The following is a 25782-nucleotide window of genomic DNA, read 5'->3' as shown; positions in this document are numbered from 1 at the left end:
CTGGACAATATACCTGATGCTAATGCTAAAATAATAAATTAAATTTATTGAGAATTTACTTGTTACGCACAGAAAGGCATTGTTTTTCTTCATTTTAAAGATACTGTTATTGAATAGGTAAAATTATATTTTTAGGTGGTAGTGTTACCATTTTAATTGAGGCTGATCTGATTTTTAAGAATCTAACACCTGTCCCCGTGTAACAATTCTTCTTATACATTATATTGAAATTTCATTGTCTGGATTCCTTCAATAAGGTGAAATAAAGTAAAATCCTAGAGCAGAAGCCTTATCTACTATGGTTGACTACTAGTTTTAGTCTAATGCCTGGCAGATAGCTTACACTTACACAAATATTGAATTATTATGCTATATACCTGAAACTAATATAATGTTATATATCAATTTTATTTCAATTAAAAAAATGAAAATGGAAAGCAAAAAAGACCCCAATGAAATGTTATCCTATGAAGAAGGCTTACACGGGCCACACAGCTAGCACTCCTTGCCGGGTAGTCCGAAGAGCACATCAGATAGCTTCTAGAATGAGAAGCATCCCCAGACCAAGACTTCATATTGAACCAGACTATCTCTTATTTTAGTTACATTTTAGTTACTTTAATAAATTTTTAATTAATTATGGAAGATACATTTCATTGCAGAAAATTTGGAAAACACAAGCATAAAGGAAAATAAAGACCCCACAGTCAACATAAAATTATTAGAATGACTGATAAGACTGATGATACTGAAAGGTTGACAAGGATGCAGAGGAACTGGAACTCTCATTCACTGCTGGTTGTAATGTAAAATGGTATAATCACTTAGGAAAAATAGCCTCACAGTTTCTTAAAAAATTAAATATTATATATATTATATCATCCAACCTTTACACTCCTAGGTATTTTACTCAAGAGAAGTGTAAGCATATGTCCATATAAGGACTTGTACACAAATGTTCATAGTAGTTTTATTTGTAATAATAAAAAACTTGAAACAGCCCAAATGTCCATCAACAGGTGAATGGATAAACTAGTATATACATACAATGGGATACTACTGAGCAGTAAGTAGGAAAGAAGTATTTATACACTCAACAACATGAATGAATCTCAAAAGAATTATGTAGAATGGAAGAAATCAGTCAAACAAAGGATACATCAGGTATGGCTACATTTACATAAAATCCTAGAAAATACAAACTAATCTATATTGACAGAAAGCAGATCAGTGCTTTCCTGGCGATGAAGAGGTGGGGGAGGTATGAGGAAACATTTGGGAAAGATGAATGTTTAATCTTGATTGTGGTGATGGTTTCATGTGGTGATAGTTAAGTACATACATCAAAACTTACCTAATAAACCTTAAAAGTTCTCATCAGAGGAAAAAAAAAGTTGTAATCTATAAAATCGTGTTGATGAAGTTAAACTAATACAATGTTAAATATCAATTATATCTCAATAAAACTGGAAAAGATCTAAAATCATTAAAAAATTAATAAATGAAAAAATGAATAACGTAATTGATTTCAGCACTGCCAGTGAAAAAATGGAGTATTTCATTTGCAAGAGTTCATTTCAAAAGGGGTCATTCATGGAAGCTTTAATTCTAAGACTGAAATGTACACATTATCTTCATATTCTTTCCAAGATATAAAATTCTACATTAATATGCAAAATGAAAAATACTCTCTTAGGCAATCAATTTCTGACTACAATAGATTTTTTAAATTGTTATTGAAATGATTAATTATTTCATTCACTAAGCTGGAAGCGTAGACAAACAAGGGAGCAGAGCTGGATACCCTTTGTGATGTAAAAACAGAGGTCTTAACCATTTATGGTCATTGACATTTTTCAAAGGGAAAAACCAAAACAGTTTCAAAAGCCTGTGTACATTCCAATTTGTGAAATTCCTTTCTACTCAACTAAATTTATCCTGAACTTTCAAATCTTCAAATGGATTTTCTTCCTGTGCTCAGCTGTCGAGAAATTTGCAGTATGGCATTATACAGCTGTCTAATTCCACCCACAGGACCTGATTTGGCAGTTTACACAAGCAAAACTTCTACTGACACCACGGATAGTTTCCATTTTTAGAAAATGTTGGAAATGAAAGGAAAGAATTGCTTCATTTGGGAACAGCTTCTCAGAAATTATTTTATATGTAAAAAGAGAAAAAATACAAAGAATCAGTTAAGCTTTTCAAAATATATTTTAAAAACGAAAAGCTAGAATATATTTAATTTGAAAAATTTATATAAATATTAAAGATATTTCCATATCATATCTTACTGTCTAGGCAAAAACCAATGCTAACTTTCTTACAACATGTTCTAATATCTATGATGTAGGGTGGAATAGGCAAAATTAAGAATCAAACAAATAAAATGAAAGCAAATTAACTCAATGAGTTTAAAGTGAGTCATTAAAAACAAAACACAAATCAAAGCAACCACTTTCAGAATACATCCAGGAAAAAGAGTTAAGAAAATGAAAGATAGAAAGTTACTGCAAAATTTTGAAGGAGAGAATGGTCAGTCATCAACCTTATAAAGAAGTCTCTGTTTTATAAACTTATAACCAATATTTACATTCAAAATAATGTAAGGCAAGTTTAGGAGGCTAAATATTGACAACTGGATAAAGAAGTTTTCAAGATAAAGGCTTTCCAGATAAATTTCAATTCTGCAAGCAAACTGGAGTCATTTTATTACATGATAGACACACGATGTTGAAATAAGAGGAATTTAGTTTATGGAAGGTCAGGAGTGCCAGATTTCTTCTCCCAACTTCCTCTCTCTTGGGGAAGTAGTAGGTTTGGTCCAAAACTGAAACTGAGCACATCAAATCTAAAGATACTGAACAATATGCTGGGCAGGTTGCCCAGAATGAGGATGAACTAGCCAGTGCAGCACACTTCTTCCTTTCATACTGAAGGAGGGGCAGACCGCCTGTTGCCCTCTGCTAGCACCCCCTTCAGTGAGATCGCCCATCTAGACACCTCACCCACATCCCTAGAACAACAGGCAGCCTTTCCTTCCAATGAAATATGCTTAAACTACTTGTTTCAATTAATAATCATCTTATCATTCAAACACAAATTCAAGAACTATTGTACATGTAAGAATCAGCAACAAAAAACAAAGGCTCAAGAGTAAACACATAAAACTACATTGGAAGCCACATTCCCTGACTTGTCAACTCCCTTAACAATGGATAAACTGGCTTGCATGTTCCCAAGTTCAACTGCTCCAGTCCTGACCTGGATCCCGACACTCTTGAGGTTCTTAGAGGTTCTGTTCTTGAAAGTATCTCCTTTTCCTAATGACTCATTAATTTTCCCCCTCAGTTACATTATACCTCTATACAAACTTTCTGCGATATGCTTTATTGCAAAACAAAGCAGCAACCTCCTTTGATCTTTCATCCCTCTATCTTCTGGGCAAATATTAAATTCTAATTTAGAATCAAACTGCATGACAGGCTTACTTGCTTCCTGTTTGCTGGACATCCAGTTCAACCAGATTTTCAGTTTCACCACTTGTCAAAGATCACCAGTTAGCTCTGAATTACCAGACCCCAGAATCAGTTAGGACTTTGAGACCAGGAATCTGCTAGCAAGGCAGTGGACATGATGAATATGCCCCCAGGGAGAAGAGGCTGGCTATGGCCTAAGATATGTCTGTCCTATTTCATGCTGTCTGCATAGTTAGTTCCCTGGTGGTCGCAGGCACAGCTGCAGCCCCTTCGTCCAAGAGAGCTAATCCCTCTGTCAATCACTGTTGCTAGATAGAGCGCAAAAGGAGAGATGTCACATCTAGGAGGAAGAAGTTCTTTGACAGCCACACCTTAGCAGGTTTACAATTCAACAAGCTGAAATGTATCTGCGTTTTAGTAGATCATGTATGACCACAGAGATGTCATCTACAAAGATGTGATCACAAAAATGCAGTAGATGGCTCTTCAGAAAATGTCTGAGATTGCTACTCTGAAAAAGGATATGATTGTTTTGGAGAAGAGTGAGTTTTCATCCCACAAAGCAGAAAATGAGAAAAAGATAAACTTGAATGACATTAGTTAAACCAGCAAGCAATCAAAGTGATTAAAGCCCAAAGAGATAAAAAAAATAAATAAATAACTTCAATCAAGAAAATCGCCCCATTTAAAAAAAATTGTATTCACTGAATGAAATGAAACTATGTGAAAAGAGGACAAAAGTGGTAACATTGCATGTCCAGCAAGATGGGGCTCCCACCCAGACACCCAGAGAGAGAAAAGGAGTTCACTGAAGGTGCTGACCTGAAAACCTTCTAGAATCATGCCAACTTTATAATATTAAATATTTATTATAGTCTATATTAGTGTGCCTAACTATGGATATAATAAAGTTTCTATTTAAAGCATCTCTGTTTTCTTTACCAAAATGTAAACACTGCCTTTTTTCTCCCCCCTCATTTTAAACTCTGTTTTTTATTTTATGCATACTATTTACTTTCATGCAAATTATGGATATATAACTCGTGTAAAGATGTTATGAACTTTATAACAGTCCTTTCACCCTTTCTGTTTGTTTGCCTTGATAATGCTGAGTGTTCCTGGACAATGTCCACTCAGCTGGACAATGTATTTTGCCTCACCTGTGGTACACAGTATTAGTAAGTACCTCTGTAATATTCTACAATTTAAAATAATTTGCACATATAGGATTTTGGCACTCCATTTAAAAGGCAAAATGTCTTTATTACATGAATAATTTACACTAAACAAGGATTCCAAACCCTCTCTCCACAAGCCTCAGCATCAACTATTCCCTGTACCAGACTTTGGTGTCAGAATATTTTCTTTCAGCTGTAGCTGGCTGGTGTGTTAATAATACAACAGAACTTCTGCAACTGAAGTAGTTTTTCCCCTACCATCCTAGTAAATTATTCTTATGGTTACTTTTTAGGTGCCATCAAGCAAAAAAACACATTTAATCTGGTTGCCTAATGAAATATTATAATGTAATGGAGAATTTTCTTTTATCTCTTAGAATACAAGGTTTCTTTCTCTTCTCCAACTATGATTTCAGAGCTATATTTACTGTCCATTTGTCGATTTTTCAAGTGGAACTCTTGCTAATCTTGCTAGATAGAACAAAACTCTTGCTGGACTACTCTACTTTGAAAGAATTTGGATATTTTAAACATTAGACACTAGCCTTGAGGAGGCAAAAGACAAAACATCTGCAAAATTTCCAGCTAACAGGTTTGGTCCTAACAAATGGGGACATAGCCATAGCTTGATACTCAAAATACACCTTTCTAGGCATATTGAATGAAAATGAATGAAATGAAAACATTATTGTCAAATGCTTACAACAAATACATTTGTATTTACATTTCACGTATTCATCACTTGGCATGCTTATGGAGGGCTCTTCTGCTACCTAACATTTGTTTTGCCCCCACCCACTCACTGCTCTTTATCCCTTTTAAAGCTGCCCAAACACCTTTGCATTCTTACTGCTCCATTAATAAGCTCCACCTATTTATGTGTATGGTTCTTTAGGAGACGCGCTAACTTTGATTTTGGTCCTAGTTTTATTATCTCAGGTTGTTTTCTAGCTTAATATCTAGCAAAAGTGAAATTTAAGTATTCATTTTTCCTCTTAGCTATACTAAGTGACTCTCTTGAGAAATCACAAGTTTGGGAGAATGTCAGTCTAGTGAGAAATGTTGCTGAAGTTTATATTTGACCCTGTAGAAACAGACCCCTGATAATCAGAACGTATGTTGCTGTTGCATAATATTTGGATGGGGCAGGGAGGAATCAATTTTCTCTTAGGTGATCACCTGGGCACCTTTTAATAACCCTTTGTCTGATTTTGAGGGTAAGTAGGTTCAGCAGCCAGGGCCTGAGAATGGTGGAGTGGCCAGTGGCCCACAGCACTCCGAGATGAGAGTATGAGGTTAGCGCCCCTCACAAACCATCCAGCCCTAGAGGTGCCAGCTGAGAGGGAGGAGAATCTAAAATGGATAGTAGAGGTAGAGGAAGGAAAAGTCTAGCGTTTGTGGCCTCAAGACCAGCCCCAGTGAGAGACTCTGTAGTTACCCACTGAATTCCTACTTACACATTTCCCTCAGGAAAAAATAAAAGGTCATCAGCATCTTGCAGCTGCTGCTTCTAGAAGCTTTTGGAAAGAAAGGTGTCCACGCTATGCCAAGGTGGGCTGTAATGGGTGCTGTGGTGCACTCTGTAGACTCTTATTCAGTGACTATCTGGGCTTCCTCCCCCAGGACCAGGGGGCTCCAGGCTGACTGACTTTAGCTGTTAGACCTTTCCAGGAATTGTCCTCAGCTGAGGGAGACGCATCATTCTTGGTCATACCCTGTTTCTGGGCAAAGGCTACACCCAAAGACTGCTTGATGTGGACAGTCAGCACAGAGAATTATCCTGTCAGGATGAAACAGATTTTTTTCTGTTTTTTAATTTAGTGCATTAGCAACCTACAGGATAAAATGCGAGTTTAGAACTTGAACTTGGAAATAAAACCTATCTCCCCTCCCTAAAATTCAAAATCTGGACTTTACAGAATCCTTCTAAAACTGATCCTGAGAAAATATAATACAAATATCCAGTGTAATGATCTATAATACTAAAAAAATTAGTAAAATTTAACTCTAGGAACTATTAGGGAGCTTGCCCCTTTTCTCTCACAAGATTCTTTTACTACATCTAGCTTCAAAAGAAAGAAACTCTGGAATAGAAACCAGTCATTTGTAACTGTCTTTGCTTCAGTTGGTATAATAGCAGCACTCAATAAAAGGACACTTTTGTTTGATGTGGGGTTATGCTAGAGTAAAAGAAAATGAAGATTTGTTTTAAATCTCACAGCTTTAAAGGTAGCATCGAAGTGTATTGGGAAGAAAGGCTGGGAAAGAAAGGCAGTCAGGGGGATTGAGCAGACAGTGCAGGGATAGCAAGGATGAGCTCCTCTATACTCACCTGCCAGCTGATGAGGGCAGATTGTGAGGCCTGCCTCTTGTAGGTTTAGAGATGCAAGGAAATTGAGCCTCCAGGTAGGTGGCAGGCAACCGCACAGGCAGGCCTAAACTGAACAATGTTACTTAACTGTAGTACAAAAGTAAAAGTCAATTATATGTGGCAAATTATTTATCAACCAATTTTTCTTTTTGAGTAAAAATTTTAAGGAGTTGTGTTTACAATAACTAATTGTTTTGAACACTTCTCCCTTATTTTAGTAAAATACAGGCCAAACTCAACATAAAGAAAAATAACATATAAAGAGAATTTGCTTAAAATAAATATTAACTATGTCATTCATAAATAAGTTGTTGATGCTATTAAAAACAAACAAAAAAATGTATAGAATAGAGCACAGAATAGTGATTTGTCACATCCCACCACCTGCTTTCTCAAAGGATGTGAAATATATTACTGTGAAAAATTGACCAGTACTATACATAGTAGATGGAATCAATTATATCCCCGGTTTGGTAAAATTCATTGGTAGAAAGCAACAGTGTACTTTTCCTCTGGTTAACAAAATAAAAGACCCAAAAGGAACCCTTTAAAAGAGAAGGTAGATAAGACAGGCACACACGCAGGGGGCCATCTGGTGAGAAAATGGGGAGCAGCAGAGGTGAGGCTTAGAACCTCCCCCCTCATGTTCTGAGAGAAATCTTCTGCATACATGGATGTTTATTGCCCTTGTCTAGCTTGGATTAACACATAGTCTACAGGCACACACCTGATCATCTACATTTGCTCTCTTACAACACTAAACTCTGTTTTCTACCTTTATCTCATATCTACCTACCACTTCAGCATTTTATTAAAAATAATAATAATAGAGAAATGTGGTATCCACATATAAATCAAGTTTAAAAATCAAATGAATATTCATATTTGAACTGACTGTGTATAGTTCATAATGCATGAACAAAACCGAAAGCTTCTGTGATGACTGCCCTTGCACTGCTCACCATGTAACTTATTCACTATGTAAGAATTTGTACTCCATGTAAGAATTTGTTCATTATGCATCAGAAGATTGGAGACTGACGAAAATTAGGCTTGGGGTGGATTAATGAATGTGCATTGAGTATTGACCCCCCTATACAGAAATTTATTGTTGTTAACAACTATTTGATCAATAAGTATGAGAGATGCCCTCACAAAAGAAATATATATATATATATATATATATATATAAACACACTTCCAATTGTAAAATAAATAAGTAACCGGGATGTAATGTATAGCATAAGGAATATAGTCAAAATATTGTAACAACTTGGTATGGTGATAGCTGGTACCTAGAATTATCATGTATACAAATGTTGAATCACTGTGTTGTACACCTGAAACTAATGTAATGTAATACTGTTGTCAACTACCCTTCAATAAAAAAAAAAAAAAAAAGAGAAGGTAGAAAAATGGAGACAGCCAAGAATTTTGGCAAGAAAAAAGTGCCAGAATGTAGATCTGAGACAAACAGTCATAATCACAGGCTATTAGAGCTGGAATGGCCCTTTGAGATAATCTTGTCCAAAGCACTCCATGTTTTGGTTAGACCTAAAGAGCTAAAGTGATTTTCAAGGTTACACAATTACTAAGTGAAAGAAAGAGAACCAGAATTCTTATGTCTTGATTCTCAATCCTGTGCTCTGTTTCCACATGAATTAAAGTCCAGATTGCTCCAATTGTTCTGAAAGTTTGTACAAGAGAGGAAAACATGCATCTATCTCACACAAAAAATATGATCCAGGGAGTCTCTACAGATTCAGTACATCATTGATTTCAATTTGATACTCTCTGTGCCTTGTAACAGCATTGCAAAAAATGGCCACACACATATTCTAAGAGCAACTCTTAAGAATTTTTAGCTACCAACAAACATTTTCTTTATGCTATTGTGCTTGTAAACTACATTTTTCTGATAATGCCATCAGTCTCTAGTAGAGTACAGACAATGCTTTCTCTCAGGAATAACATCCTCGAGATAAGTAACATCCTCGAGATGAGCTTGGAGCATTTTTTTCTGGGTCCTTTTTACATATCTCACTGATTATTCACACAAATACTCAACAGCAATTTTAAAACTACATCCCAAAGACATTTTATTTACTAGGGTGTTCTCATAATTATATACTCAAGATCTGGGCTGTAAGCTTATCTGTAAAAATATATCTGGTAAAAATAGATACAATAACAATAATTATTTTCATATTTTAGTTTTTTTATTACCCTGAATAGTACCCCAAATGAATTAAAATCCATCTATTATATAAAATCTAATTTGAAATTGTAGAAAAATGTGTAGAAATATTTCTTTTCTTCAGTTAGCCATTACGCAGAGCAGTAACAGAGCATGGAATAAAAAAATATATTAAAATAATATACTAATTCGCATATATTTTTGTCACAGTGCTGAAGAATATGTAGTTCATGATTTAGTTCAAAACTCACTTAAAATAGACTTATTTGTTTATAAAATTATGATGGTTTATGATTGTACCTGGTGATTTGATGTATTTCAGTAAATTGTAAAATAAATTTCCATGTACCCCCATGAATAAGTTTACCTTTAAATTTAAAGATTGACAGTAACCTATCATCAGCATATGCACAATATATGAGGGATTTCTTAGTGTTCTCAAATATGTATTCTCTCTTCATCCTTCTCTTTCCTTCACTTTGATTTTTAATAAGCAGCTTTGCCTGCGATACCACCTTTTAGCCTCCCTTGCAGTTAAATGTAGCCATTGGTTAAGGTCAGGCCAATGGCACTGAACAAAAGTGAGGTGTGTAACTTCTGAGTCATATCCCTGAAAACTAATTTAGTTGCCTCACTCTTTCCCCGCCTTCATTATTTTTGAAAAAATACATGCCACAGGAACATCCTCTTTGATTGCAGAGATGACAGACATATACTGAGTAGCAGATTTTTTTTTTGAGCTTAGACCAATATAGATAATAGGGAACTGGATTATAAGAGTTTTAAAATTCCCTTGTCAACCAGGAAAGTAGAGTCTACATTTAATTTTAAACATAGACACAAATACTTTTAGATAAACAAATATTACAAACCCATATATATTTTACCTAAGTGTGATAAATATTTTTTTTCTTTTGAAAATGTCTAGAAGAAGGATTTAAGCCTCAGGTTAGTATAAAGGAGTAATTCCATGAATTTGTGAGCAGTTCTACTGGAAAACTCAGGGCCACTCCACTGACAAGAATAAATCTAAATGCATCGAGGAGTGACCTCAACACTGAATTAGAAGTGCCCAGGAATGTTGATTTAAGGGATATCTTAGTTCAGGAGCTTAGGAAATGTCTGCACTGGGCTCCATTTTTCCAGTCTGTGGAATTCAAATAAAGATGTTACTGCTTCAAAAGACTCAAAGGATCCAAAATAATCATTCAATCAGAATCATTCAACCAAATACAGTCAAAGGCATTTTGCAGTTTTCCCTTGTTTTACCTGTGGGAATATTATTTCTAAGTTTAGATAATGATGTTGTCACATGGAGAACTTTGAAAGGCATAAATAAAAATCTGCTAACACTTATTTTTAGAAGGAAAGGGAATGATTTATCAGTTTCTGCCTACTTTTGAGTCATGTCATGAATCACTGTGCATGCCAGAACTGTTCTGTTTCACTTCATGCCTCTTTCTTCCACAATCACTCCCACAGACAGCAAGCAGCTCTAGTAGATGTGAATCCATGTCTCTACATTAAATTGCAGCCAAATTTATTTTATAAAATTTTGCATGCCAGATTATCTAGATGAGATCAGTCACTTTTTGCATTATAAATTATGAGGAATTATTCATATTGAGGATAGTAGTTTAGACTGATTTTAAAATGTGCTGATGAATATTTTCTAAAATATGTGACAAAAAGCATAACTGAGATTTACTTTAAAAAAAGAGTCTCTCAGTCAGGATAGTAGATTGATACTGATTATGTCATTGCTCTCTAGGTTCTACTTAGAAATGAAAAGGATGGCAGTGCTTGTATTTTTTTTTTCTGAGATGGTACTAAGGACTTACACTTACTAAAAATGATGTACATTCTATGGAGCTAAATATAAAATTTAACTGTGACATCAGTACTTATCTTGTAGAATTTTTATTATAATTTAATGATTAATTTATTCATGGATTTTTTTTAGCTGTGCATAGATTGCTGTACATTTTATTCTTAATTGAATGTAATTTTGTTACTCTCATTAACAGAATTATTATCACATATTATTCAATCTGCACAACTCTAAAGCAAGAGTATATATGTTTTGTGATGTCTGGAAAATTTCCTAATAATTTGATAAATCATTTTCTCACTTGTTTAGGGCTTATGATTAGGGTTTCCATGAAATATAAAGGTCTCTTTAACCCATTTCTTCAACTGTAGTGGCTTCCCTATCTGATATTTAAGAGGATAGTTGGCTGCATATAATAGGCTTACTTTTCTGTTTATTCTCTTTCCTCCTCCAGATCCAATGTCTGCTTTATCTGCTTTTCTCTGCTTTGGCTAGTATTCTAGGAGGCTGATCTCTAAGGACTGTATCACTAGTGTTCCCTTGCTGTCTATCTTTTGGTTGAAGTTAACCAAAAGGAGGCACCAGCAAGAGAGTAAAGGGAAGGAGGAGAGAGGTCACACTATTTTTTCTTCAGCTCCGCCCACTCCAGAACATACTTCTTTGGGAATACATCTTCCGCAACTCTCTGAGCTGCTCTGTGCCCTGGGAGGTTCTCCTCTATGAACCTTATCTCTCAAACTCTTTTTCCCTTAAGGCATCTGGTTGGCTTTTACCAGTGGGAGGCACAGAATGAGCTCAGAGGGAGGAACAAGGTAGAAGTAGTATATCTCCCTACCTCCATCCCTCTGTCATGGACTGCTTCTCTACCAACGGCCATGTCCCCATTGAGTAGCTCCTTTCCCATTGATAAGCTCATACTAGACCCTCTTATTATCTAGGCTGAATTGACATTGAGAGGGACTGATAGTTAACGTATTTGGATATTTCTGATCCTGGGATGCTTCACGGTTGTTAGTACCCTTAATCTTGATTACAACAAGTCCATGTTGACTGCCAGGTCCCTGACTGATATATTATTTGGGGAAGTATTTGTTAAGTAACGGCATTCCATTTAGAGGCTATAGATTATAAATTCAATATATCTTTGTGGGAGCGTCAGGTAAGACAGTATATTAAACATGGCACAGAGATGGTAGTTTTAGAAAGACGCTGAAAATACATGAATATATGAAAAGCATATGTAATTCTCAAAATCTAAGAGAATATGAGAAATGGTTATAAAGCTAATATGAAGTTTGCCAATATCATTGCCACTGTAATTTGAATTACTTTAAAAAATTCTTCGACAGGGAAATTTTAAAACATCTTTTAACTAAATTGGTATGTAGAGAAAAATTAGTAATTAAAAAAATAAAACATAAAAGCCTAATGTCTTGTAGGTTACAAAAGGCTTCATATAATTTGTTAAATAAATTTAGGTGATACACTATTGATGCAGTGTACTTAAAACTATAATTCTCCCTCATAAATAGACTAGAAAACTCTGATAATACTATGAATCTCTAAGGGACAGCCTTACAACCCAGAAAATAAAAAAGACTTATACACTTTTCCCCTTTATCTTCATCAGGCACAAATTTTTTTTGTTTTTATTTTTCTATTACCTAAGGATAGCTAAGCTGATATAATAATGCTTCCTTTTCTACAGAGTCTAGAGAATAATTGTGCTGAAGCTTTCATGTGTGTATAACCACTTGAGGGAGCCAGCTCAAAATGCTACTTTCTGGATCTCACTCAGAAGAGTCTGATATAAAGGATCCAGATATGTGACCAAAAATCTGCCTCATTACAAGCATGTGATGTCAGACCACAGAAGTCCTGTACAGGTTAAGTACAGAAGTCCTATCTCATTTGACACTAATAAATACTTGGCTGATTAAAAACCTACCTGCACATAATAAAAACAGATAATATAAATAAGTCTTGTTGTTCCAGCAGGTAAGCAGTAACAAAAGAAAATAAAGACAAAACATTCTAGGGAAGACAGCAGCAGATCAATATTTAGTCATTTGTCTTGTCTTTTTAATTTTGTGAAAAGGATATATACTGTGTCTACGTACAAATATATCTGCATGATTTAACTTTTACAGTGGGAGTTGAAAGAAGAAAGTTGCTACCAGCAGAGCAATGGCAGCAAGACAGTTAGTGAAATTCTTCTGAAAAGTGCTGTGTACTTCTACCGCATTGTTCATCCCTTCAGTAATGGCAGAGCCCGTACAGCTTGTAGATTATTTATGTATATTCTGTGCACTCATAAGCTGTTAGGAAAGGGGAGAAATAGATATTTTCAGGAAGTTTCCCCAAATAGTCACCTGATTCTTGACCTAGAATATGGAAGAGGCAAAGCCTGACCAGCCTGGGCAACGATTGGCAGAGAGGTGAAGCAGAACTCAAAGTGTGAGAATTACTGTCTCTAACCATAGAGGGCAGATAGAGGAAGGAGGAATGAGTCCATGGGGTAACTTCAGAAAATAATTGTTGAGGACTAGATGCCAAATTAATTTGGAAGAACAAGTAGAAATTAAAGAAGAATAACTAGGGTATTTCCTTCAAGCGGAAGTGGATTGTATGAACATAAACCCAGTAGCAAATACAAGAGAAATAGGAAACACTTTCAAATAATGACAATATTATAAATAGTTACCAGGAGAGTAACTATTATATTATTTATAATTTTCTGATTATCTCAACTAAGGGAAAAATAAAGAATATAATCTCTCTTTGAATTACAGAGACATATAGCCTCATTTAAAGTGAATGCTTATTATGAATATATCAAATCTCTGTGACAAAGTTCTCCAAAACTTAGAGTCTTTAACCTATTAAATATTATTTCTCATGATTCTGTGGGTAAAGAATTCATGCAGCTTTTTCATGATTTGTTAAGGCCATGCATGAGTCTGCATACAGCTTGGAACTCAACTGGAGCTAGGTCTCCAGGAAGACCTCATATGACTGGTAGGAGATGCTAGCTATGGGCCTTGATTTCTCTAACTAGGGTCTCTTTTCCTCCAGTAATATAGATGGTCATTCACTAGAAGTTACCAGACTTCACATGGTAGGCATAGGGTAGCAGTGTGTCACTTATGTCCCTTTTAATGGTCAATGCAAGTTCAATCTAAATACAAGAAAAGAGAAAACCACCTCCATCTCTTGATAGAACACAATGCATATAAGTATAGGGAAGAAAGGAATTTTTAACAGTTAACTCTGGATAATATCTATCACACCACATTTGAAATCTCTGTTATATATCTGTTATATATATATATGTCTCCATTTTGCACAAAGTCTGAAATAATAAAAATACAAATTTTGTTTCAAAATTCATCTGTAATTGCATAAACTAAAAATTGGCAGACCAAATAGTTGGAAACTGCATATATATACCATTACCATATGAGGAGTCAACTTCAGCTGGCAAACATAAAATAGCAACTAAATAATGTAAATTTAGTTTGAAACAGGTTGCTGCTTATAATAAATCAGAATCTGTCATAATTTTAGAAAATATTTTTCTCATATTTTAATATTCCTCCTTATAATTTAAAATCTTCTTTCTAGACTATAAACATTTTATTTCTTTAACAATTCAGCAGTTCTAGAACTAAAAAGTGAATCCTGTAAACAATCCATAAAACTTTGGAATGGAAGTTAGGTGTGATAAAATACTATGACTAAGGTTAAACCACCACTCTCTGTGAGAGAGTATCTCTGGTAAAATAAATAATTTAATAAAAAGCTCCAATAAATTAGCAAAAATAATGGTTTAAGGTTCATAAGCTCTAAGAATCCCCTTTCCTACCTTCCTAAACATATTTTACAGTAATTCTTATGGGAAAATTTGACTTCAAATAAAAACTAACCATGTTCCTATCATACAAGTGAACACCCTGAACTACAACAGAAAGAAAATTTTGCATCCTTAATCTCATTAGCCAATATCAGCTACAAGATTATTCCATTTTCAAATTTCCTTAAGATTGTCTCATTATACAAGTAAAGTGAGTTGAGTGAATAAGAAATAAAGGTCCTACGTAAAAAGTATAAACCTCAGAAATAAGTTAGTAAAACAACCAACAACAAACAAATTCCATTTCTTGGGTGAATGAACTAGAGATGAATAAATTATCAATTCAGAAAGAGACACAATACAGAAGACTGAATCCAGTTGCCAGCAATTTTCGTGTTCAGGTGATGCATTGAGACCTGACTAGAAATAGCTTTCCGTTTTTGTAAAACAACTAAAATAGAAACCTTGCACTAGTCAGGCCATGATCTAAGAGAATTCCTTAATATTGTATCTATTATCATGTTTATCCTGAAGCAGAATATATATCTATCCTAAACCAGACTGTAAAATCACCCTACTTTGAAAGCAAAGATAAGAGATATGTGATGGAAAATAAAGGAGGCAGTAACATGCCTTCCTTTAAATTAATTAATATATTTATTCATTTATTGGTATCATTAATATACACTTATTGGTATCATTAATATACACTAGTAACTGTGGTTACTAGATCACCCCCATTGTCAAGTTCCCCCGACATACCCCATTACAGTCACTGTCCATCAGCATAGTAAGATGCTATAGAACCACTATTTGTCTTCTCTGTGTTATACTGCCTTCCCCATGCCCACCCCACATTATGTCTGCTAATCGTAATGTCCCTTTTTCCCCTTATCCCTCACTTCCCACCCATCCTCCCCAGTCCCTTAACCTTTGGTAACTGTTTGTCCATTATAATAATAAGGTTCTGTGAGTGTGCGGTTATTTTGTTCCTTCAGTTTTTTCTTTGTTCTTATACTCCACAGATGAGTGAAATCATTTAATACCTGTCTTTCTCTGACTATAACATGCCTTCCTTTTTGTTCATTATATGCAAATAAAGCTCCTTATTTTCTTCATGGGAATCTTCCTTCAGAGTGTATGACTTGATCAGTATACGTGAAACCAGTTTATACAATAATCAAATAAAGAATATAATCTCAGGTTATGCTAAGGAAACTAGACTTTATCTTGATGGTGGTAGGGAGTCATTAGTAGTTTTAAGAGGAAAAGTGACAAGATTTAGGAGGTAACTAGCAGCTGTATGAAAAAATAGAGTAATGATAAGATATTCTGGTTAAAAATCCATCACAGAAGTTAAGGAGAAATAGAAATGATTAGATGAAGGTGGTAATAGTTGATAAAGATGGAATTAAACAAATAAAAATATGGTAGAATAAAAAATATTCAATAATTTATTGAATTAGAAAAGGTGAAAGAAGAGGAGGAATTGAATTTGTTGGTCAGGATGAACATATTAATTAAGATTCACAATACAGGAGGAAAACTAGTTTAGGGGGAAATGAGTACACCTTTGTATGTACTGAATATACTGAAAGGAAAAGATGTTTTGTTTATATTATTAGCAACAACAAAAATTACTATTTTCTTTTAAGTAAAATAATACTGAAATTCAATATTATTATCATTGCATAGTTTCTTAAACTTTTGTTGTGGGAAAAAGAATTTCTGTACACACAAACACCTATTGAATACACACCTTGTTTTCATAGCTTTGTATCTCCATCATAAGGTTGACGTGATTTCACTTAATTATAAGAAATTACTGAGATTCTTTGCCCTATTCGTTTCTACAAACTTGAAAAAAGAAGTTGATAATTCTGAGATTTCTTTCTGAGCATAATATGGATTTTATTTCTTCTCTAAACTAAAAACTTCTATTGAAAAAATAAATTTACTCACAAATTTTGTCCTATAGGTCCTACATTGAATATCATTGTACTGATCTTATCTTAAACAATCCTGCTAGTATATAAAATGTATATTTATCCTAACTTGTCATGAAAACTCTCACAGACCACCATAGAAAAGAAGTGGTGAAAACAGTAAAATTAATAAAATTACCTAAAGTGGAAATGAAGAGGAAAAATAAGAGGTTTCTGATAGTCAAAACCAATTTTCATGATTTTGCAACCTTTTAGTAACTCTTTCATCAAAGATATATGGAACATTGTTGCTTGTTTTTCACAAAATAAGATTTTTACTGTTATAGACATATTTTTATAAAGGAGAATGCAAATTTACTTTATTTCCCATTATATACATTTTATACATTCTATATAAGAAAGTAACTTAATTGAAGTTTGCTCTTTAGGTTTCACAGTTACATCACTTGGGGTTTGAACCACCACTTTGTATAAATCACATTGTGATAAATTCTACAAAATTTAAATATATATAAATAATCACATAAATTAATTGATGCAGCACATCTTCAAATTACATCTTTAGATCTTCAAAAGCATCTGTTCTCAGGTATGTATTACTTTCAACATTTTTTGATACACAATTATTTTTTAAATATTTACCACATCTTTTGGAGTTATTATTCAAGAAAGGGTTTAATATTATTTTAAGCACTGTGATAGCTGCTGGAAACAACAGTGTACAAAGGGTCAGTGATCGTTACCTCCATGAGTTGAATGCTTTAAAAAGAAAATTACGTTTTTATGTGAGCACTTAGGGTGGGAATTATATACAAAAATCTCAAAAAGAGTGGTATTGAAGCTGGTACAGGAAAAGTGAGTTGAAACAGTAGAAAAAAGGAGAGCTGGAGCTTAGTTCCACACAGGGGAAAGAAACAAAAGCCCAGATGTAAATGTGAATATGGGGTATTCAAGGGATGAAGAGTTCAGCAGAGAGCTAGAGAGGGAAGGGGATCAAAATATGAGATAAAAGAAATAAGAATCAGATATCAGAAAATCTTCTAAAACAGTAAATGGGTTTTAGTTTTATCATAAGAGCAATAGAAAATCATACAAAATTTTCAGGTCAGGGAAAATATTTTCAGAGTTGCATAGCAGTAAGATAACTGACTACAGTGTAGAACTGTGTGGAAGACAGCTGGACATAAACAATAATTGGGGGCAGAAAGTCTTGTTCAGAGATTCTTTTAGGGAATAGAAAACACAAAATAGTGACAAAAGCAGTATAGAAAGGAGCAAATTAACTAAACCAAAGATAAATCAAAATTTTAAATAATAAAGAAGGATCAATAAGATAGATGTAAATTTTGACACTGGGATTATTTATTCTGAATCTCTGCCTGTAATAATGCAATGGAACCAGTTCTTTCACAGAAGATAGTTTCCCATATGTTAAAAACTGCAACAAAATTACCCTTGAGTCCTATCCTCACCCTAGAAAGAGATATCTCTCAAGAAAACCAACCTATCCAGAGTTTTCTCTAGTATTGGAACAAATCAGTACCTAAGGAAAAAGATTTACTCTAAACAATGGGAATTACAAGAGATATTCAATGATTAAGAGCTGACTTGTCATTGGAAATAGTGCAAGCTTAAGAGAGTGGAATAATATATCCAAAGTAGAAAAAAACTGTCAACCAAGAATCTGACATCCAGAAAAGCTACCTTTCAATAATTAAAGCAAAATTAAAACTTAGGTAAATAATATATGAAGATTTGTTGGTAGCAGACTGCCTTACATGAAATACTAAAGGAAGTTCAGGCAGAAAGTGATATGGTAATTAGGAAACCATATCAATAAAGAACACTGGTAAAGGTAATTTTACAATTAAAAAGACATTAAAATGCCTTTCTAAAAATATAGTATAAATCTGAAGTTGATAATTTAGGATATATATGAGAATCCTAGAAAAATCACTATTTAAAAAACTATAGTGAACAAATCAGTAAGAAATTAAAATGCTACATTAGAAAATATTCACTTAACAGAAAATTAAATGGCAAAGGAGAAGTAGAAGAATAAAAAGACATGAGCAGAAAACTTCATCTAAAGAAAGCACAAGAAAGGGCAGAATAAAGATTAGAACAAAAATTAATGAAGAACAGAAAGAAAATCAATGAAACCAAAGGTGTTTCTTGGAAAAGATCAATAAAATTGACAAACCATAGCTAAATTAATTAAAAAAAAGAGAAGATTCAAATTATTAGAATAAAAAATAAAAGAAATGATATTACCATGGACATTACAGAAATAAGTACTAAGGAATATTTTGAATAACTGTATACTCAAAACTATGAAATGGTTGTATTCCTATAAAGACACAAACTATCAAAACAAACTCAAAAAATATATCATAGTAAATAGAGCTAAGACAAGTGAAAAGATTAATTAATAATCAAAGTCTATCTACAAGGAAAAGGTTGGTCTGAATGGCTTAACTTTCTTTTTAAGGTATGCATGCACCAACCCACAGACTCAACAATTCTACTCCTAGATAATTATTTAAGAAAAACATACATATATAGACAAAATGTATAGGAATGTTGACAATCATTCATAACCAGAAACAATTTAAACATCCATCAAAAAGAGAATGCACAGATTTTGGTATATCCAGGGAATGAAATATTTTTGAACACTTAAAAAATATTCCCAGTACATAACCATGTGAATGTATCAGAGCTACTAGGCCCAGCACAAGAAATCACAGACAAAAGAGTATATGATTCTATTTTTATTAAGATCTAGAAAAGAAAAAAACTCAATCTATTATTTAAAAAAAGAGCAGTGGTTGCTTCTGGAAAATGTATTGACCAAGAAGAAAGAAATATAAGAGAAATAGTGTGAGCAGCAGGAGAAAAAATATGTGTGTGTGTTTATAAATAGATATATATATATATTTATTTATTTATATGCTTATATATGCATATATATTATGTGATTATAATATATTTATATTTAGTAATTATATCCATAATATGTGATTATAGATCTAACTACATAATATATCATAAGTGAAATGTGTATATGAATGTGTGTGTATATATAGCTGTATATAGAGAGATATATAAAGACAGAGGATTATTGATTCTGTTTATCTAAATTCATGAAATTTTCACTTAAATATTTATACTTCTCAATGTATGCAAATTTACTACAAAAACAGAAATTCAAACAACCAAAATAACGATACCTATATTATAGAGTTTCTATGAAAATTGAATAATATATTATATATGTTACTCTAGGGAGAAGAAATGCTGGGGCAAAATACCTAGCTGAAACCGAAATCTATCAAAGGGAGAATTAAAGTTTAAAACCCATTTATTGCTTACAAATAGTGGTCCTGGGGGCTGTCGCATCTCTCTCCCCTGCTGAAGCAGAAGCGAGCCAATCCTCTCTCCAACCTGTCAGTTCAGATAAGACATATCGGTCACCCAGGTAATTACCCACTGATATGGAGATGGACTACTTCTCTCCACCCCTTGGAAATGCACCTAATGCACTTGGAGATGCACTAACGCCAGACAATAGATTCTGGAAATATTGAAATTTTACCCACAACATATAAACATTTGGTAGAATAACTAAAGCTGTAAACATGACAAATTTTATATGGATGACGATGGATTAGTTTTACTTACATTTTTAAAGTTTTGGCTCAAATTTAGAATTAAGTAAAAAAGAATTGTTTTCCCTGAAGGACAAACAAGTCAGCAAAAAACTGTAACAAAATAAAAACATCTAAAAATTTAAGTGAAATATATAGACAGCATAATTTTCTTATGCTATATGTGTCCCTGTTCTGTAGTCCATTCCCTAATCAAGACTAGTTATTTTAAAAATGCTAAATGCATTATTGATGCTTCATTATCCCAAATGCCTTATTTTTAACAAAGCAATCTTATGAATCTCATTTTAAGCTTTCTTAGACAAATCTAAACACTGTTCAACCACATCTAAAAGTGTTCTTTTTATAGAATTGATGTCATCAACACTATTTTTAAAAACAAATTTTCAAATCTACACTTTAGAATGTGTCTCCATCGAACGCAATTACATATCTAAATTTTATAAGAAATACAACATACAGATTTCAGATGTCCTATAACAAAGACATGTACTAGAGGCATTATATTTTGTCATTATTATTACATATTTAAATTTTTATGGACATCACCCTATGAAGAAAAAAATTCACTGCAAATTATAAAGATGGGACAAATGTGTTAGATATTTCTTGTCAAAAATATTATCTATCAAAACAACAAAATTACTTTGTGAGAGTATAATAGACTATTTTTAACGCTCTACTGTCTCAAAAAGAAACTCGGTCACTTGAAAGTCAATTTGATTTTAAACTTTACAAATTGTCTTTAACCTTTTAATCTTTTAATATTACAATGAAAATATTGTAATATTATAATGAAAAATGCCTTTATTGTTTCAACATTTCATCCATTATGTACAAACTTGAAGAGGCTACTAAGAAGTAAGTATGCCTATAGAGAAGCCTTCACAAAATACTTTTACACACTTGTATTACTAGAGAGATGGTAAGTAATAGCCTTGCATGAAATAACTATCACAATTTATGTTTTTATATAACATAGAATGACATATAATAAATTATTACTATTTCTAATATAATGAAATGGAAGGGAAAGTCTTTAAAAAAAGATCTAATTCACATAAAACTATGAGGCACACAGAACAACAAAAATCTCTAGATTTGATATGGTGTTTTGACCTTCATTAGTACCATTCAAGCTAATGTAGTATCTACAGCTTCTAAGAAAAAGAGATACCGTTATCAGTAACAATTAGTCATTTATAGTCTCTTCAAAACATAGTTTCATAACATAAAAAATTACCAATGGATTTTCAGCAGATCGTGAACATCTGTTTTGTCCTAAAGGTTTAAAAAGTAACTAAAGAAAGGAAAAATATTTCTGATGTCTCAGATAAAAATAATTTTGCAAAGATTCTTTTGTTTCTTTCACAAAACTTAAAAAAGAATGCAGTGTTCAGTTTTAAGAGGAATCAGAACAATATTAAGTAAATGAAAACAACTTATCTGCCGAAGATACCAAATCACAATTAATTATCAATTTGCCAAAGTTGTTCTTCCTTTCATGAAGTGAGAAATTGATTACGGAAATCATTTCAATAACTTAAGGGACAAGTTTGAGGAATCATAACACTAATCCCCATGAATTACCAATGTTTCTTCAATTGACAGCTTAGACCTGAGTGTGTGTTTACATCTGTTGCTACATTATCTGTCCTCTGCATTTCACTCTTTGTAAGAGGGCTATTGTATGGTCTACAGGAGACTAATCTCTTCAAATAATCCTTTGCAAGTAACAGCTGCTCTGGCAATCCAAACAGCTGTGAAAAGCATTAACAATAGTCATAAAGTTGGGGTAATGAGAGTTTATAGAGTTCTAGAGAGTTACCAGCTGCATTTTTGGGTGTCATGAACTTCTCAAGTGTTCTGGTATCTCTTCATCACCAACTACTTTCTTATCATTTGATCTCATTTACAAAATGCTCTTTACTATGAATTCCTCTGAATTATAAGAACTTTTGAAAATTGTCTCACTTAGAATTGCAAAGAGGCGGAACATTCTATATTTTTCTAGTAGTCCTTCCTTCAAGATAAGATCTCTAAACATTATAATCAACAAGATATTTTCAAATGCAAAATGCTAAATAGGAGTTTGTCTCAAGACACACACATACACAAACACACATACACACACACACACACACACACACAGTAACTTTTTGTCCAGTGTACTCTCAAAGGTAATTTTAGATAGGGGTAGCTTCTTGCATGTCTTTCCACCCTACAATTACTTCTCCCTCAGCTTAGATATTGGAAACTTTATCACCACTTATGCATAAATTTTACATGGTGACTTTACCCAGTTATGTTACTTCAAATAATTTTAACTAAATATTTTCTAAGTTTTTTTAATGCTGCTACTCAAAGGCAATAGAAACATGGCCGTATTATAGTCTTCAGCTTGCATTCAGTGTTGACTGAATCACAACATTAGGTTTTGTATTAGCGAGGCATTTAGACTGTGCACGTTTTGCATTGTATTAGTAATCAACATAAATAGCTATCACATAGCATGAATTCCCAAGGTGAAGAGCAAGTAGAGAGTCACATTGTAGTTCAATTACCGTCTCCTTTGGGGTCCTTTGCAGTCGTCACAGGTAAAGTACATTATAGTAATAAAACTTAATGACATAAGGTACAGATCATTTTTCAATATGAAAGGACACTCTGTTCTCTGCGGCAAAAATTGTAAAGCAGCATTTTGGGTACCCAAAGATATATGGGAATCCAGTAGTCATTTGGGTATCTCATTTTGATACTCCAGGAAAATTCTCCTTCAGTTCCTGATATTGAATATTTTACTCAGTCAAATTCTAGAATATTTGTGCATTATAAAAAGTTTAGATTCTGTGGGCAATAAAAAAAGAATGTGAGAGGGTGAGAGAGGCACTGAGCAGTGCACCAAGAGGACTACAAGAACATTTCATATGGAGAGATGGTTGGAGTACGGAGGGGTAAAGAGTTTGTAAAGATAAAGGGAGAAAGGAATGTTGCTTCTCACAATTGAAATTCATCTTCAAAATTTTACACCCATTGGCCTGCAAAAGTATTTATTTTGTGGTGTTTGTGAAAAATTAATCAACACATTGAGTTTCTCTTGTGTAATAAGAATTTATTCACTCTTAATAATTTTGCAGTCTGCCACTTAGCAAGTACATTTTCATGTATATCAGAAAAAACTCAGAATATATATTAGGTGGGAAATACAGAGAAATATAGTGATTGATATCACAGGAAGAGCATACTAAAGAGATACATAAGTTCAATTAAAAATGCATCAGTTGTCAGTGTTTGCATACAATCAGAATCTTCTATTCAGGGAAAAGGGTGTATAATTAATATATGTAATAAAAAGCAGCATTTATATATTTTATATATATATGGTTTTAAAATATTATAAAGATTGTGCATTATATATATCTGTATATATAATAAAAAAAGATTTAAATGAATTTAGGGTTTGTCCTAGTATTCAAGGTATAATTCATTTGTGTCTATTGCTTATTTTTTAGATGCATCAATATTACTGCAATATCAGCTTAGCTTCAGTACAAAAATAGTAAAACTGATTAATTATTTGCATTATTGAACATCTACTATAGATGATATCTTTTTTATTGTAAGTATCATCATTCCCAGTTTACAGATGAAACCTTTTATTAGCTTGTTATCACAAAACAATATTCAGAAGCCTCTGTTTATAAGACCCTTTGCATTTTAAAAAGGAAAAAAAATAATTCAAACTGCAGCCATTTCGTTCAAGCCCATCATACATTATAAAAGAACAGTGCTACAATTAATTCGATTTCCAGTAGAAGGAGCTGGAAATAAAATTACTTGAACAGGATATGGTTTAGTCAGTTAAGGGAAAAATGCCATTTTAAAACTGAAAAATAAAATATTCTTTCTATTTAAAATAAAAGTAATTTAATGATGGCATGTATAGTGAAATCTTATATCCATTTAAAAGCCAAAATATTAAGTGTCATAAGCCTGGAAATTAGAATGCACTCATCCCAGTGGCAATGGTGCATTCAGAAATAGACAAAAACTAAGCTAGCTCTATATTAAAAATCGACAAAGCAAAAATAATACATTTCTCTAACCCTCTGTAATTTGAATGTCATATACATTCACTCCACAGGTTCTTATTGATCCCAGTCATGTGAACAGTTTATCTTTTCTAAACTCTGAAGAATTTTCACTATTAAATGAGATTCATGGCTTGCTTTCTGTATATTTAAAACCAATTCAGAGAGACATGTTTCTATGTGTGTATGTCCTAACACTAAGGAATATCATACAGCTCAGGGAAGACAACACTAATGTCAGCCAGAGGAGACTGGAAAAACTAAATCAGAGAACAAGTCTTTTATTGGCAACCAATGGCTACATATAGTAGTGCAGTAATAATTGATAATCTTATAAAGAATAAAAAGATAACAACATTCCAGGATAGGCAATAATAGAGATAATAATTTTGATATGGGAATGAGCATGATATATTAATGGTAAATGAGGATAGTTGTGAAGTGAAGAATATGTGCTAGAGGACAGTGAGAAGTGACATGGGAGAATCAGAGCTTTGAACCTGAGTAAGAGAAATAAATCCATTATTTCCCATGTAATGATTTAATACTTTGTGACACAGCATATCTATTTTACTGATTAACCATTATATACATTTTCAACATTCAATTGATTACATACTGAATAATAAAATGATGTGCCAAGAGAGGCAGTACCAGTTTAGAGGATAAAGATCTAAACCATCTCCTGGAAACTTAGGTTCTGTGGTGAGCTTCATTCCAGCTCTGAGCATTTAGCATGCCTGAAACTGAGCTGCCTGATGAAATGGACAAAAGCGGTGTTGTTTTTGTTCTGTTTTGTTTTGTTAATCCAGCATTTCAAGCCTAATGATCACTTCCAGAAGAGGAAACAATGTGTTATAGAAAGCTGTGCAACATAGTAACACTTAAGCAAGGGCACCATTAAGAACCGAGACCTATTTAAAGAAAGAGTAGATTCTCCTGTCTTATAATACAACAGGAGAAAAAAAGCCTCATGGTGAAAAGATTTCATTGTTTTTCTCTTTATTGTTCTTATGTTTTAAATGCTCCTGGTGTATTATAAGTTTTTAACAACTATTTCCACATATAATGGAATTGAAAATAACAAAAATGAATGATATATATTTAATTAATAACTAAATTGTGATGGTAAGAATTCTATTCCAATTTAAAAGTTAGGAGAATT

The sequence above is a fragment of the Manis pentadactyla genome, chromosome 1 (genome assembly GCF_030020395.1).
Source record: "Manis pentadactyla isolate mManPen7 chromosome 1, mManPen7.hap1, whole genome shotgun sequence".
Taxonomy (NCBI): domain Eukaryota; kingdom Metazoa; phylum Chordata; class Mammalia; order Pholidota; family Manidae; genus Manis; species Manis pentadactyla.
Note: the sequence above shows the minus strand (reverse complement) of the source record.